Raw genomic sequence first — 12,942 nt, 5'->3', positions numbered from 1 at the left:
GCTTGCTTTGGCTGTCCTCCTGGGGGCCAGCTACTTCCTCTGCAGTAATGGAGGATAGGGTTAAAGGGAACTTGGAGAGGGAAGGCAGCCTCTGAGAATCCTGGATGGATGACTCAGGGGCGTCCAGCTGCTGCTGCTCCTCCCTTCAGGTGCCCAAGGGCCCTGGCCTGACTCCTTGAGGGCAAGGAGCACCTGAAGGGATGTCGAGATGCCATGTTTGCCGCTTGCTTTGCCACTGCAGGAACTCGCCCATGGCTACCACAGTGACCTGCAGGTCTGTATGCAGTTCTGCTGGATCAGGGTCTCCAGGAGACCTCCATGCTCACACATGTGGGCACCACTTCATCAGACAGCAGCAGACTCACTCCTCTAATTCATGTGCTACTTTGTTGAGAGCTTCCAACAGTTCTATGTGAAATTCCTCATCTTTTGCTGATGCTTCACGATGAGTTGGAAGACGAAATTCAGAGGCTTGCCATTTGACTTGAACTCCACAGGTGCCTCTTCCCCAGCAGTCCTCCGAGTGCCGCGGAGCTGGGCTGAATCTGCCTCCTGCTGCTGAGCTCACATCTCCATGCGGTGACCACCAGATTATGAACCCGAGCTGGCTCTAGATCCAGGTCCCACCGAGTGTGTGTCTCTGCGCTGGTGGAGGGTGTGGGTAAGCGCTGTGACGGGTCATTCAGGCTGCTTATTTCCAGCTCTTCAATGGAGGAGGAGTCCTCTTGGCTGGAGGTGAGGATGTGGATGGGGCTGAGGGACTGGCTGGCTGAGGGTGTCGGTCGCTTGGCAGAGCTTTCTGTGAACCAAAGGAGAGATAATCAGTGCATGGCAGCAGAGTCAAAAGCAGGAGAGAGAGCACTCACAGTTACATTGAGAGACGGATGATTTGGTGCAGAATCCTCATGTGGGTCTTCGCTGACCTCACCATCGCCATGGGCACGATCCACGTCCTCACCAGTCAGCGTGATGGCTCACTCCTCAAAGTGTGGGGGGGGGGCCTAATGTTGGCCCACCTCCGACCTGGGACCTCTCCCTGTTGCTGTGAGCCAACTTGTCCTACATGGAAACAGATGGAGTGTGAGCAGGATGCATGGCGCTGCGTGGAATGTTTGTGTGGTGAGTGGAGCCATGGATGGGATGGGGACGTGAACCCCAGAGGATATGAGCCTGATGGAGATGTGAGGGTGTGTGTGAGAGTTTGTGGTGTTGTCACTTGAGGTGTGAGATCCCTGTGGATGTGTGATGGGTTTGTGAGTGTGCGAGTTGAGAGTGATGAGGTGGTTGACTTACCCTGGCGGAATGGATGAGAGCATTCATCCTCTTTCTACACTGGACGGCTGACCTCCTCTGTGCTCCGGTGGCGCTGACCACTGCTGTCACCAACTCCCAGGCCGGAATGTTGACTCTGGTGGACCTGCTGTGGCCAGAGCCAGGGCCTTCCACTGCAACCAGCAGGTGCTCCAGAGAGGCATCACTAAATTTGGGGGCTGCCTTATTCTTTGCTTTCGGGGCCATCTGTCACCTGGAGCAGTCCTGGTCTGGAGATATGAAATAGGCTGTGCTCTGGTGCAAGGAAACACTGAGGTCACCCGTGGTGTGCAAATTCGAGCCCGCCTACCAGTGATCCAGCGTGGTTCCTTGGGAAGGGATCAATATGGTGCGAAAACTCGCCATTGCGGCCAATGGGTAAAACGTCCTTTATCCCGCCCGCTACCGCACTTTGTGGTGATTCCGCCCTGAGTTTTCAGCCTTTGATTCCATTCCTTTCTAAGAGAAAATAAACTCTCACCAGCAACCTGCTTTTCCTACAGCAGTATCTTTTTTTATCTTTGTCTCGAAAACAGCTGTCCTTTTCCTGTGAGACCATGAAAAGATGTTGAGACTGTCACTTTGCATTTCAACAGGTTTCTGTTTGAGTGTCTCCCCCATGGCAACCAGATCACATGGGCATTTTTCTGAGCTGAGGTGTTTATCATGACTTCACTCTCCCCTTTTTCAGAATGTTCTGTTTCACCTTAAGTTAAAGGGGACATTTTGAAACATAACCGTCTTGTAAATTTCAGATTTCATGACAACTTCAATTAAATCTCTCTGCCGCCTTCTCTGTTCCAAAGAAAACAGCCCTAGCCTATCCAATCTTTCCTCATATCTAAAAGTTTTCATTTCTGGCAACATCCACCTGAATGTCCTTTGTACCCTCTCTAGAGTGATCACAACCTTCCTGCCTTCTTCTTCTTGGGCAGTCCCTTAGGACCAAGGGTAGTCTTGCTTCCCCTCTTTGCCACGTGCAGGGCAAGTGGTCCTTGGAAGGTCGGGTGGACGTGTTGTCTGGAGGTTTGTGTGCTCTCTCCGATGCCTCGACTTCGCCCCTGCCTGCTCCCGAAGAAGTCTCTCAACCTATTCGGTGCCTTCCTGAATGAACCTCCTCCATTTCATTCAAAGGCAAAGGGCTCCCATGATTCAGCAGGTATGTCTGATCACTTCAGGGATTCTTTGAGTTTCTGCTGTCCTCTTGGGTGTTTCCTTCCACAGCCGAGTTCTAAACAGAGCAGTTGCTACGGGAGTCTACTGTCAGGCATACGAATGACACGCTTTACCCAGCAGAGCTGGTTTTGAGTGATTAGTGCCTCAATACTGGGCATGTTGGCTTGGGAAAGAACTCTGTTGTTCGATTGCCTTTAATGCTAAAGTCTTGCGAAGGCACCGCTGGTAGTTTTTCTCCAGGGCTTTGAGGCACCTGCTGGAGGTTGACCATGTCTCCAAAGCATCTGGAGCACAAGGATCAATGCTTCTTGGTTAACTTTGACCATAGTCTCGAGTTTGAAATCCTGGCCCTCAAGTACTCTTTTCCTAGAAAACCGAATGCTGAGTTGGCACATTGGGGGCGATGAGGAATGTTGTTGTTTAAGTCTGCCACCTCCAAGAGGAGGCTCCCAAGATACAGAGAAGGTCCGCATTTCCCTGGATCTTGCTGTTGATCTTAATTAATGAGGGGATAGATTGTATTGTTAGAGATGGTTGGAAGAGGATCTTAGTTTTCTGGGGTGTTAAGTAAAAGGCTTATTTTCTCATGTGATCCTACCTGTAATGCAGTGACCAGAAATGCATGCAGTACATTAACTGTTGCGCCTAACTAATGTTTTATACAATTCCAGCATAATCACCCAATTTTTATACTTTATGCCGCAGCTAACAAACAAAAGTATCCCACGGGGACGATTATCCCTTCGTTGGGTGGGCACAGCGGGAGGGCCTGGGAGCGGCTGCGCAAGAATCCACCACCGGCAATTCAGCCCCGGCCGCAATTTCATGCTGGCTGACCAATAACAGCCAGCCGCCACGAAACATGCGCCGATAACCTCAGCGCTGCCAGGGTGGGGGCAGGAGGAGCGCGAGCGCTGAAGCGTGCTCATGCCTGGGAGTGATGGCACGGAGTTGCCTCAGGCAGCTGCAGATTTTTAACATGAGAAATAAAGATTTTAAAAATAAGAAAAATATGACCCCACATGTGACTCTGTCACGTGAGCAGGGAGATGTGAAATATGAGTTTTAAAAAGTTTTTTTTTTTAGTCACTGTGGATGAGGTTTCGCAAAAAATGCAAAGGCCGCCTGGCCTGTTCGCCCGCTCGCCAACTGTAATGTTTGGCAGGCAGCAAAAAGTTAAATTTAATTAATTGATTAAAGGGCTTGATCGTCGGCGGGCAGACTGCTGACTTTCGCATGCACCTGCCGATGGAAATATCGCCCGAGTACGTGGTGATGTCAGGACGCTCGCCCGCTAGTTCACGCTGAGCTGAAAATCCCACCCCATATGTTTCTTAACCGCATTATCCACAGGGAGTCCTCACTTAAAGTTGTGGTTGTGTTCCTGAAAATCGCAACTTTAAGTTAAATAACTTTCAGTAAATCAGAGGTTCCCATAGGAATCAACGTTAAAGCTACAGTTAGGTTCTTTCAGGATGGAAATGTCGGAAGGAACCTATGTACTGTACAAGTTGAAATACAGTATCATACATGTACAACACTGTGCATTCCTAACTGATATAGCTTGCAAAACAAAATACATCACTAAATATAAAAGAAATACAATATACAATACTGTACAATGTAAAATGGTTTAAAGAATTACAGCAGACTCATCCACATAACAATACCTTTAGGTTGACCAGGCTCCATCTAGTGGATAAAAACAAAAAAACTGCGGATGCTGGAAATCCAAAACAAAAACAGAATTACCTGGAAAAACTCAGCAGGTCTGGCAGCATCGGCGGAGAAGAAGAGTTGACGTTTCGAGTCCTCATGACCCTTCGACAGAACTGACAGTTCTGTCGAAGGGTCATGAGGACTCGAAACGTCAACTCTTTTCTTCTCCGCCGATGCTGCCAGACCTGCTGAGTTTTTCCAGGTAATTCTGTTTTGGTTTCCATCTAGTGGAGGAAGTTGGTCGGTGCAGATAACCCCTGAAGTCCTGAATATCTGCACTGACCAACCAACCAACCAGCAGGACTTCAGTGCGAATTCAGCAGCTGGAGCGAAGCCAGGAGTGGAGCAGGAAGAACTGACTTTGGATATTAAGGTAGAAACAGATCAGGAGGCGAGGCTGGCAGCGGGAACAGGAGGGACTGAGGGCGAGAGAGGAAGCACTGTGGGAAAGGTGATGTCAGCAGGTAGGCCACAGATGCGGAATTCAGTGGCAAGCGACATTAAAGTGAAATTGGCAATGTTAAATGGATATATTGACACTGTTTTATTAATGATGTTAACGTGGATCAAAGTTAAATGAGTCAACAGTAAGCAAGAATGCACTGTACCTGTCCTGATCCCTGCAGGGACCTATGGATATGTACTTAAGGTTCCTCTAAATTTCTTACAATCCTCAGCAACAACAATGATGACAATAACAATTTCTACTAATACATCATACCTAACATAATCTAACCTCCCAAAGCTTTTCATAGGGGCATTATAAAAATAATACACCCAGCCACATCAGGATATAATAGGACAGGTGATCAAAAGCTTGGTTGAAGAGGTAGGTTTCATAGAGCATCTTCAAGGAGGAAAATTGGGTAGCGAGGTAGAGAGGCTTAGAAAGGTCATGCCAGAGCCTGAAACCAAGGCAGCTGAAGGCACAAGAATCAATGATGGAGCAATTAAAATTGGGGATGCTCAAGAGGCCAAAATTAGATAAGTGCAGATGTGGTTAACTCCTAACTGCCCTCTGAAATGGCCTAGTCAGCCACTCAGTCGTGCCAAACCACTATAGAAAAATCAAAAACCAAAAAAGAATATAACCAGACGGACGGCCTGGCATTGACTTAGGCACCAAAAACGACAACTTGGACTTTGCAACGTCCACCTTACTAAAATGTTGAGGCCAAAATTGGGAGAACTGTCTCACAGACTAGTCAAGCAACAGCCTAACATAGTCATCCTCACAGAATCATACCTTACAGATCATGTCCCAGACACCATCATCCCCATCCCTGAATATGTCTCGTCCCTCCAGCAGGGAAGGCCCAGTAGAGGAAGTGGCACAGTGGTATACAGCCAGGAGGGAGTTGCCCTCGGATTCCTGAACATCAGCTCCGGACCCCATGAATGCTCATGGCATCAGGTCAAATAATGCTAATTACCACCTAAAACCCTCCCTCATCTGATGAATCAATACTGCTCCACGTTGAACACCATGTGTAGGAAGCAGTGAAGGCAGCGAGAGCACAGAATGTATTCTAGGTGTGGAACTTCAATGTCTATCACCAAGAGAGGCTCGGTAGCACCATTACTGACCAGGCTGGCCAGATCTGCCAGACGGGGCCTGAGGCAGATGGTGAGGGAACCAACAACAGGGAAGAACCTACTAAACTTTGTCTTCACCAATCTACCTGTCACAGGTGCAACTGTTAATGACAGCTTGGTATTTTTTGACCACCACAAAGTCCTCTGGTAAAGACAAAGTCCCATCTTCACACTGAGGATAACCACCATCATGTTGTGTGGCACTACCACCATGTTAAATGGGATTGATTCAGAACCGATCCAGCAACTCGAAACTGAGCATCATGAGGCACTGTGGGCCATCAGCAGCAGCAGAATTGTATTCAAACACAACCTGTAACCTCATGGCCTGGCATGTCCCCCACTCTACCATTGTCATCAAGCCAAGGGATCAACCCTAGATCAATGAAGAGTGCAGGAGCAGCACCAAAGATACCTAAAAATGAGATGCTGACTGAGTGAAGCTACAACACAGGGCTACTTTCATGCCTAACAGCAGAAGCAGTTGTAATAAACATGGCTAAGTGATCCCACAACCAATGGATCAGATCTAAGCTCTGCAATTCTATCCTATCCAATCATGAATGGAGATTTAAACAACTAACAGGAGAAGGAGGCTCCACAAATATCCTCATCCTCAATGATGGGGGAGCCCAGCACATCAGTACAAAAGACAAGGCTGAAACATCTGCAACTATCTTCAGTCAGAAGCGCAGAGTGGATGATCCATCTTGGCCTCCTCATGAGATCCCCAGTGCCACAGGTGCCAGTTTTCAGCCAATTCAATTAACTCCACATGGTATCAAGTAAGAGCTGAAGGCACTGGATCCTTCAAAGGCTATGGGCCCTGACAACATCCTGGCAATAATATCGAAGACTTGTACTCCAAAAACAACTCACGGCAAGCTGTTCCAGTACAATGACATCGACTCAACAATGTGGAAAATTGCCCCGGTATGTCCTGTACACAAAAGACAGGACAAATTCAATCCAGCCAATTACCTCCACATTAGCCTCCTGTCGATCTTCACCAAACTGATGGAAGATATGTTTGGCGTTGCTATCAAACTGCACTTATGCAGCAATAACCTGCTCACTGATGCTCCACCTTGTTGCACCAGGGCCACTCAGCTTCTGACCTCATTAAGTCTTAGTCCAATCATGACAGAGGAGCTGAATTCAAGAGGTGAGGTGAGAGTGACTGCCCTTGACATCAAGGTAGCATTTGACTGAGCGAGGCATCAAGGAGCTCTGGCAAATTTGAAGCCAATGGAAATTGGGGGAAAACTTTCCACTTATTGGATTCATACCTCACATAAAGGAAGATGGCTGAGGTTGTTGGAGGTCAATCATCTCACTCCCAGGACATCGCTGCAGGAGTTCTTCAGGGTAATGTTCTAAGTCCAACCATCTTCAGCTGCCTCATCAATGACCTTCCCTCCATCAAAAGGTCAGGAGTAGGGTGTTCCCTGATAATTGTACAATGTTCAGTTCCACTCACAACACCTCAGATGCAGAAAGACCTGGACAACGTTCAGGATTGGTTTGATATTTGACAAGGAATATTTGTGCCACATATGTGCCAGGCAATAACTGTCTCCAACAAAAGAATCTAACCAGCTCCCTTGATGTTCACCAAGTCTTCAATGTTATTGCCAGGATGCTGTCAGGGCCCATAATCTTTGAAGTATCCAGTGCCTTCAGCCCTTTCTTGATACCATGTGGAGTTAACTGAACTGGCTGAAAACTGGCATCTGTGGTGCTGAGGATCTCAGGGGGAGGCCAAGGTGGATCATCCACTCTGCGCTTCTGACTGAAGATCGTTGCAGATTTCTCAGCCTTGTCTTTTGTACTGATGTGCTGGGTTCCCCACCAAGGCTCCTTTGACAGCACCTTCCAAACCCACAAGATTTGCCACCTGGAAGGACAAGGGCAGCAGACTCATGGGAACATCACCATCTACAATTTTGCCGCCAAGGCATACACTGGCCTGACTTGGAACTGCATCGCCATTCCTGCACTGTCGCGGGATCAAAATCCTGGAACTCCCTTCCAAGCAGCAGCGTGTGTGTACTGGCAGCAGATGGCCTGCAGCGGTTCAATAAGGCGGCTCACTACCACCTTCTCAGGGGCAATTAGGGATGGGCAATGAACGCTGGCCTAGCCAGCGACGTCCACATCTGAGGAAAGAAGAAAAAAAATCCTGAGGTTTGTGTAGCTGGGGGAGTTTAGGGAAGGGGTAAGGCAATTAAGGGACCTGAAAACACGGATGAGAATTTTAAAGTCGAGGTGTTGCTTAAATGGGAACCAGTGTATGTCAGGGGTGATGAGTGGATGGAATTTGGGACGTTAGTCCATGGGCAGCTGTTTTGGATTATCTTACATTAAAGGAGAGTAGAATGCGGGAAACCAGCAAGGAGAGCTTCGAAATAGTCAAGATTAGAGGTAGAAAAGGCACGAATGAGGGTTTTTGTCAGCAGGTAGGATGAAGGAGGGACAGAATTGGGCAGTGTTATGAAGATAGAAAGAGACAGTTTTACTAATCGTGTGGATATGTGGCTGGAAGCTCATTTCAGGATCAAATAAGGCACCAAGGTTGCAAAAAGTCTGGTTCATTCTCTGAATGTTGCCAGGTAGAAAGGTGGAGTTGGTAACTAGGGAGCTGTTTTTTTTTTAGTGAGGTTCAAATTCAATGGCTTTGATTTTTCCATTATTTAATTGAAGGAAATTTTTCTCATCCAGTACTGGGTTTTAGATAAACAGTTTGATGACTTAGAGATAATGGAAGGGTCGGCAGCGGGAGAGCTGGGTGTCATTGGCGTACATGTGAAAATTGATGTTCTGTTTACAATGTCGCCGAGGGGCAGTGTCTAATCAAGATATAGGATGGGGTCAAGGATTGGGGGTCATCAGAAGTGAGTAGGCAGGAGTAGCAAGACTTCTACTGGAGAGCATAATGCCATTATCACCAGCTACTGAGATCAACACACACTCTGTGCCAACCATACATTCAACCTCCGAGATCACTAAACTGGTCTCAGCTGCCACAGGTCATACGCTTATTCTGTCTAGTTAATTAATGAATCATATCTAAACTGTTGCTTCTTAATAAACTATCTTAAACTTATTTACAAATTGTCGGTGCCTATCTTAGGTTTCTGTGGCCCCCGAATCCAAAAATCTTACAGATTGGTGTCAGGACTAGGGCCCATAGTAGTCGAGATATCATTGGTTTGGAATTTCTGAAGCAAGTCTTAGGTTGTAGTTAAACACGTGGAGTAGTTAAGTAAGTGAAGCCAGGGAACAACTGATAGAGACTTTGGGGAGAATTTTCTCCCCGTCGTGCAAGGCTGGGCGAGAGTGGGCGTGTGGCCGATTGCCGTCTGTGATTGGCTGCGGGCCATTTTACGTGGGTGGGCCAATTAAGGCCCGCCCAGCATGATGCACATCCGGAAGCGCTGAGCGCTCCCTGTGCAGGCTGGGTGGTTGGGGGGGGGGGGGGGTTCGGGTGTGAGGGAGAGTTGGGGCCTGCGCTCTTTCAAACATGCGCACAGAGCTGCCTCAGGGAGATTACTTTGTTTATGAAACTTTGAAGTAAAGAATAAAAATTATTCAGACATGTCTCCTCATGTCACATGAGCTTGGACATGTCAATGAATTTTAATAAAAAATAACTTTTATTAAACTTATACATCCTTCATGAGACCTCATCCCGCCCGTGGATGGGACTCCATGAAAAATGTGAAGGCCTCCTGGGTGCTTTGCCGGACCGCCAACCTGAAGGTTGGACGAGCAGCCCTGTTAATGAGTTCTTTTGGTGTTTAAATGGCCTTAACAGGCCTTTGACAGTTCAGCGGGCACGCAGCCGACTCCGGTATGTGCCGCCGAACTGAAGATCGGAACGACGCACGGTGACGTCGGGACGTAGGCCTGACATTACCGCGCGTCATTTCATGTGTCAGCAAGCAGGGCCTGCCCCCACATGCTGATCAGGCCTTTTGAGAAAACAAATCAGGCCAGAGCAATGAGTGACATCAAATCGGGGTGAGGGAGAAGCTAAAACGTTTAGAAACAGTTGACAGTAATTTGAATGCTGTGAGTTTCTGTGCTGAGAAAAGTTTTTTTTAATACCCCAGAGTTTAAAATGTACTTGTACAACTGTGAAAAGGCCAAAACAAAAACAGAATTACCTGGAAAAACTCAGCAGGTCTGGCAGCATCGGCGGAGAAGAAAAGAGTTGACGTTTCGAGTCCTCATGACCCTTCGACAGAACTAGGTGAATCCCAGGAAGGGGTGAAGAGGTTATATAGCTGGTTTAAGGTGGTTGGGGGGTGGGGGCGGGGTGTTGGGTGGGGGGAGAGAAGTGGAGGGGGTGGTGTGGTTATAGGCAAAAGCAGTGATAGAAGCAGATCATCAAAAGATGTCACAGACAGCAGAACAAAAGAACACATAGGTGTCGAAGTTGGTGATATTATCTAAACGAATGAGCCAATTAAGAATGGATGGTAGGGCACTCAGAGTATAGCTCTAGTGGGGGTGGGGGGAGCATAAAAGATTTAAAAATATTTAAAAATAATGGAAATAGGTGGGAAAAAGAAAAATCTTTATAATTTATTGGAAAAAAACAAAAGGAAGGGGGAAGAAACAGATAGGGGGTGGGGATGGAGGAGGGAGGTCTAGACCTAAAGTTGTTGAATTCAATATTCAGTCTGGAAGGCTGTAAAGTGCCTAGTCGGAAGATGAGGTGTTGTTTCTCCAGTTTGCGTTGGACTTCACTGGAACAATGCAGCAAGCCAAGGACAGACATGTGGGCAAGAGAGCAGGGTGGAGTGTTGAAATGGCAAGCGACAGGGAGGTTTGGGTCATTCTTGCGGACAGACCGCAGGTGTTCTGCAAAGCGGTCGCCCAGTTTATGTTTGGTCTCTCCAATGTAGAGGAGACCGCATTGGGAGCAACAAATGCAGTAGACTAAGTTGGGGGAAATGCAAGTGAAATGTTGCTTCACTTGAAAGGAGTGTTTGGGCCCTTGGACGGTGAGGAGAGAGGAAGTGAAGGGGCAGGTGTTACATCTTTTGCGTGGGCATGGGGTGGTGCCAAAGGTGGGGGTTGTGGAGTAGGGGGTGATGGAGGAGTGGACCAGGGTGTCCCGGAGGGAACGATCCCTACGGAATGCCGACAGTGGGGGTGAAGGGAAAATGTGTTTGGTGGTGGCATCATGCTGGAGTTGGCGGAAATGGCAGAGGATGATCCTTTGAATGCGGAGGCTGGTGGGGTGATAAGTGAGGACAAGGAGTGTTTCTGGGAGGGAGGAGAAGGCGTGAGGGCAGATGTGACAGAGATGGGCCGGACATGGTTGAGGGCCCTGTCAACAACCGTGGGTGGAAAACCTCGGTTAAGGAAGAAGGAGGACATGTCAGAGGAACTGTTTTTGAAGGTAGCATCATCGGAACCGATGCGATGGCGGCGAAGGAACTGAGAGAATGGGATGGAGTCCTTACAGGAAGCGGGGTGTGAGGAGCTGCGGTCAAGGTCACTTTGTTCCCAAAATACTTGGAGGTGTAAAATTGTGGGATGCTGATTACAAGTGTATTTTTGATAAACTTTCTAAAAAGGTTCAGAAACAAAAGACTATGTTGAAAAACGTCCACAATAAGTTGGTGTACGGTGTGTTGCCTTACAGCTGAATAAAATGTTTAAGGAGATAATGGAACAGTTAAGGGAAGTAAACATGTGGCTAAAGGAGCAGTGCAGGAAAGAGGAGTTCCATTTCGTGGGGCACTGGCATCAGTATTGGAACAGGAGGGATCTGTTCCGTTGGGAAGGTCTCCACCTGAACAGATCTGGGACCAAGGTTCTAGCGAAAAGGGTAAATAGGGTGGTCAACAGGTCTTTAAACTAGAAAGTGGAGGTGGAGGGAAGGGTAAAACTCCAAGAAGTATGACTAATGGGAAACAAAGCAGCAGGTTAGCATGTGGGGGGGTGGATTCAACTTCGTGGAAAATTATGAAAAAACTGAAAAGAAAGGAGAGCCCAGGAGAGGCTATTAAAGTCTCCAGAACACAAAATAGGACAGAGTGTTTGGAAAGGGCTAGGAATCCAACTTCAAGCACATCAGATAAAGGGACGACAATGAGAAAGGGGACGGGAAATACAGGACTGAAGGTGTTGTATCTGAATGCACGCAGTATACGAAATAAGGTCAATGAGCTTGTGGCACAGATTGAAATTGGCAGGTATGATGTGGTGGGCATTACGGAGACATGGCTGCAAGGGGATCAGGACTGGGAGCTAAATATCCAAGGATATACATCCTATCGAAAAGATAGGCAGGTTGGCAGAGGGGGTGGGGTTGCTTTGTTAGTAAGAAATGAAATTAAATCGATAGCAAGAAATGACGTAGGGTTAGATGATATAGAATCTGTGTGGGTAGAGTTGAGGAACCGCAAAAGGTAAAAAACCATAATGGGAGTTATGTACAGGCCTCCAAACAATAGTCAGGATGTGGGGCACGAGATACACCAGGAGATAGAAAAGGTGTGTAAGAAAGGCCAGGTTACAGTGATCATGGGGGATTTCAATGTGCAAGTAGACTGGGAAAATCAGGTTGGTAGTGGATCCCAAGAAAAGGAATTTGTGGAATGTCTACAAGATGGCTTTTTGGAGCAGCTTGTGGTGGAGCCCACTAGAGAACAGGCAATTCTAGATTTAGTGATGTGTAATGAGGCAGATTTGATAAGGGAGCTTAAGGTGAAGGAACTCTTAGGAGGAAGTGACCATAATATGATAGAATTTACCTTGCAATTTGAGAGGAAAAAGCTGGAATCAGATGTAATGGTATTACAGTTGAATAAGGGCAACCACAGAGGCCTAAGGGAGGAGCTGGCCAGAATTGACTGGGAGATGAGCCTAGTAGGAAAGACAGTGGAACAGCAATGGCAGGAGTTTCTGGGAGTAATTTGGAAGACACAGCAAAAATTCATCCCTAGAAAGAAGAAACATACTAAAGGGAGGACGAGGCAACCATGGCTGACAAGGGAAGTCAGGGACAACATAAAAGCTAAAGAGAAAGCATACAATGCGGCGAAGAGCAGTGGGAAACCAGGGGATTGGGAAGCCTACAAAGACCAACAGAGGACAACTAAAAAAGAAATAAGGAGGGAG

The 12,942-nt window shown here is 47.4% G+C and overlaps 1 protein-coding gene across 1 annotated transcript in view; it reads right to left on the bottom strand.

The window, feature by feature from the left end:
- LOC121280733 (solute carrier family 22 member 5-like) overlaps positions 1–12,942 on the bottom strand; it is a 160,272-nt gene that overhangs the window by 86,153 nt on the left and 61,177 nt on the right. The gene's annotated exons all lie outside the window — the stretch shown is intronic.

The sequence above is a fragment of the Carcharodon carcharias genome, chromosome 8 (assembly GCF_017639515.1).
Source record: "Carcharodon carcharias isolate sCarCar2 chromosome 8, sCarCar2.pri, whole genome shotgun sequence".
NCBI classification, from domain to species: Eukaryota; Metazoa; Chordata; class Chondrichthyes; order Lamniformes; family Lamnidae; genus Carcharodon; species Carcharodon carcharias.
The sequence above is the reverse complement of the archived record's forward strand: the minus strand, read 5'-3'. Positions and strand labels throughout refer to the sequence as shown.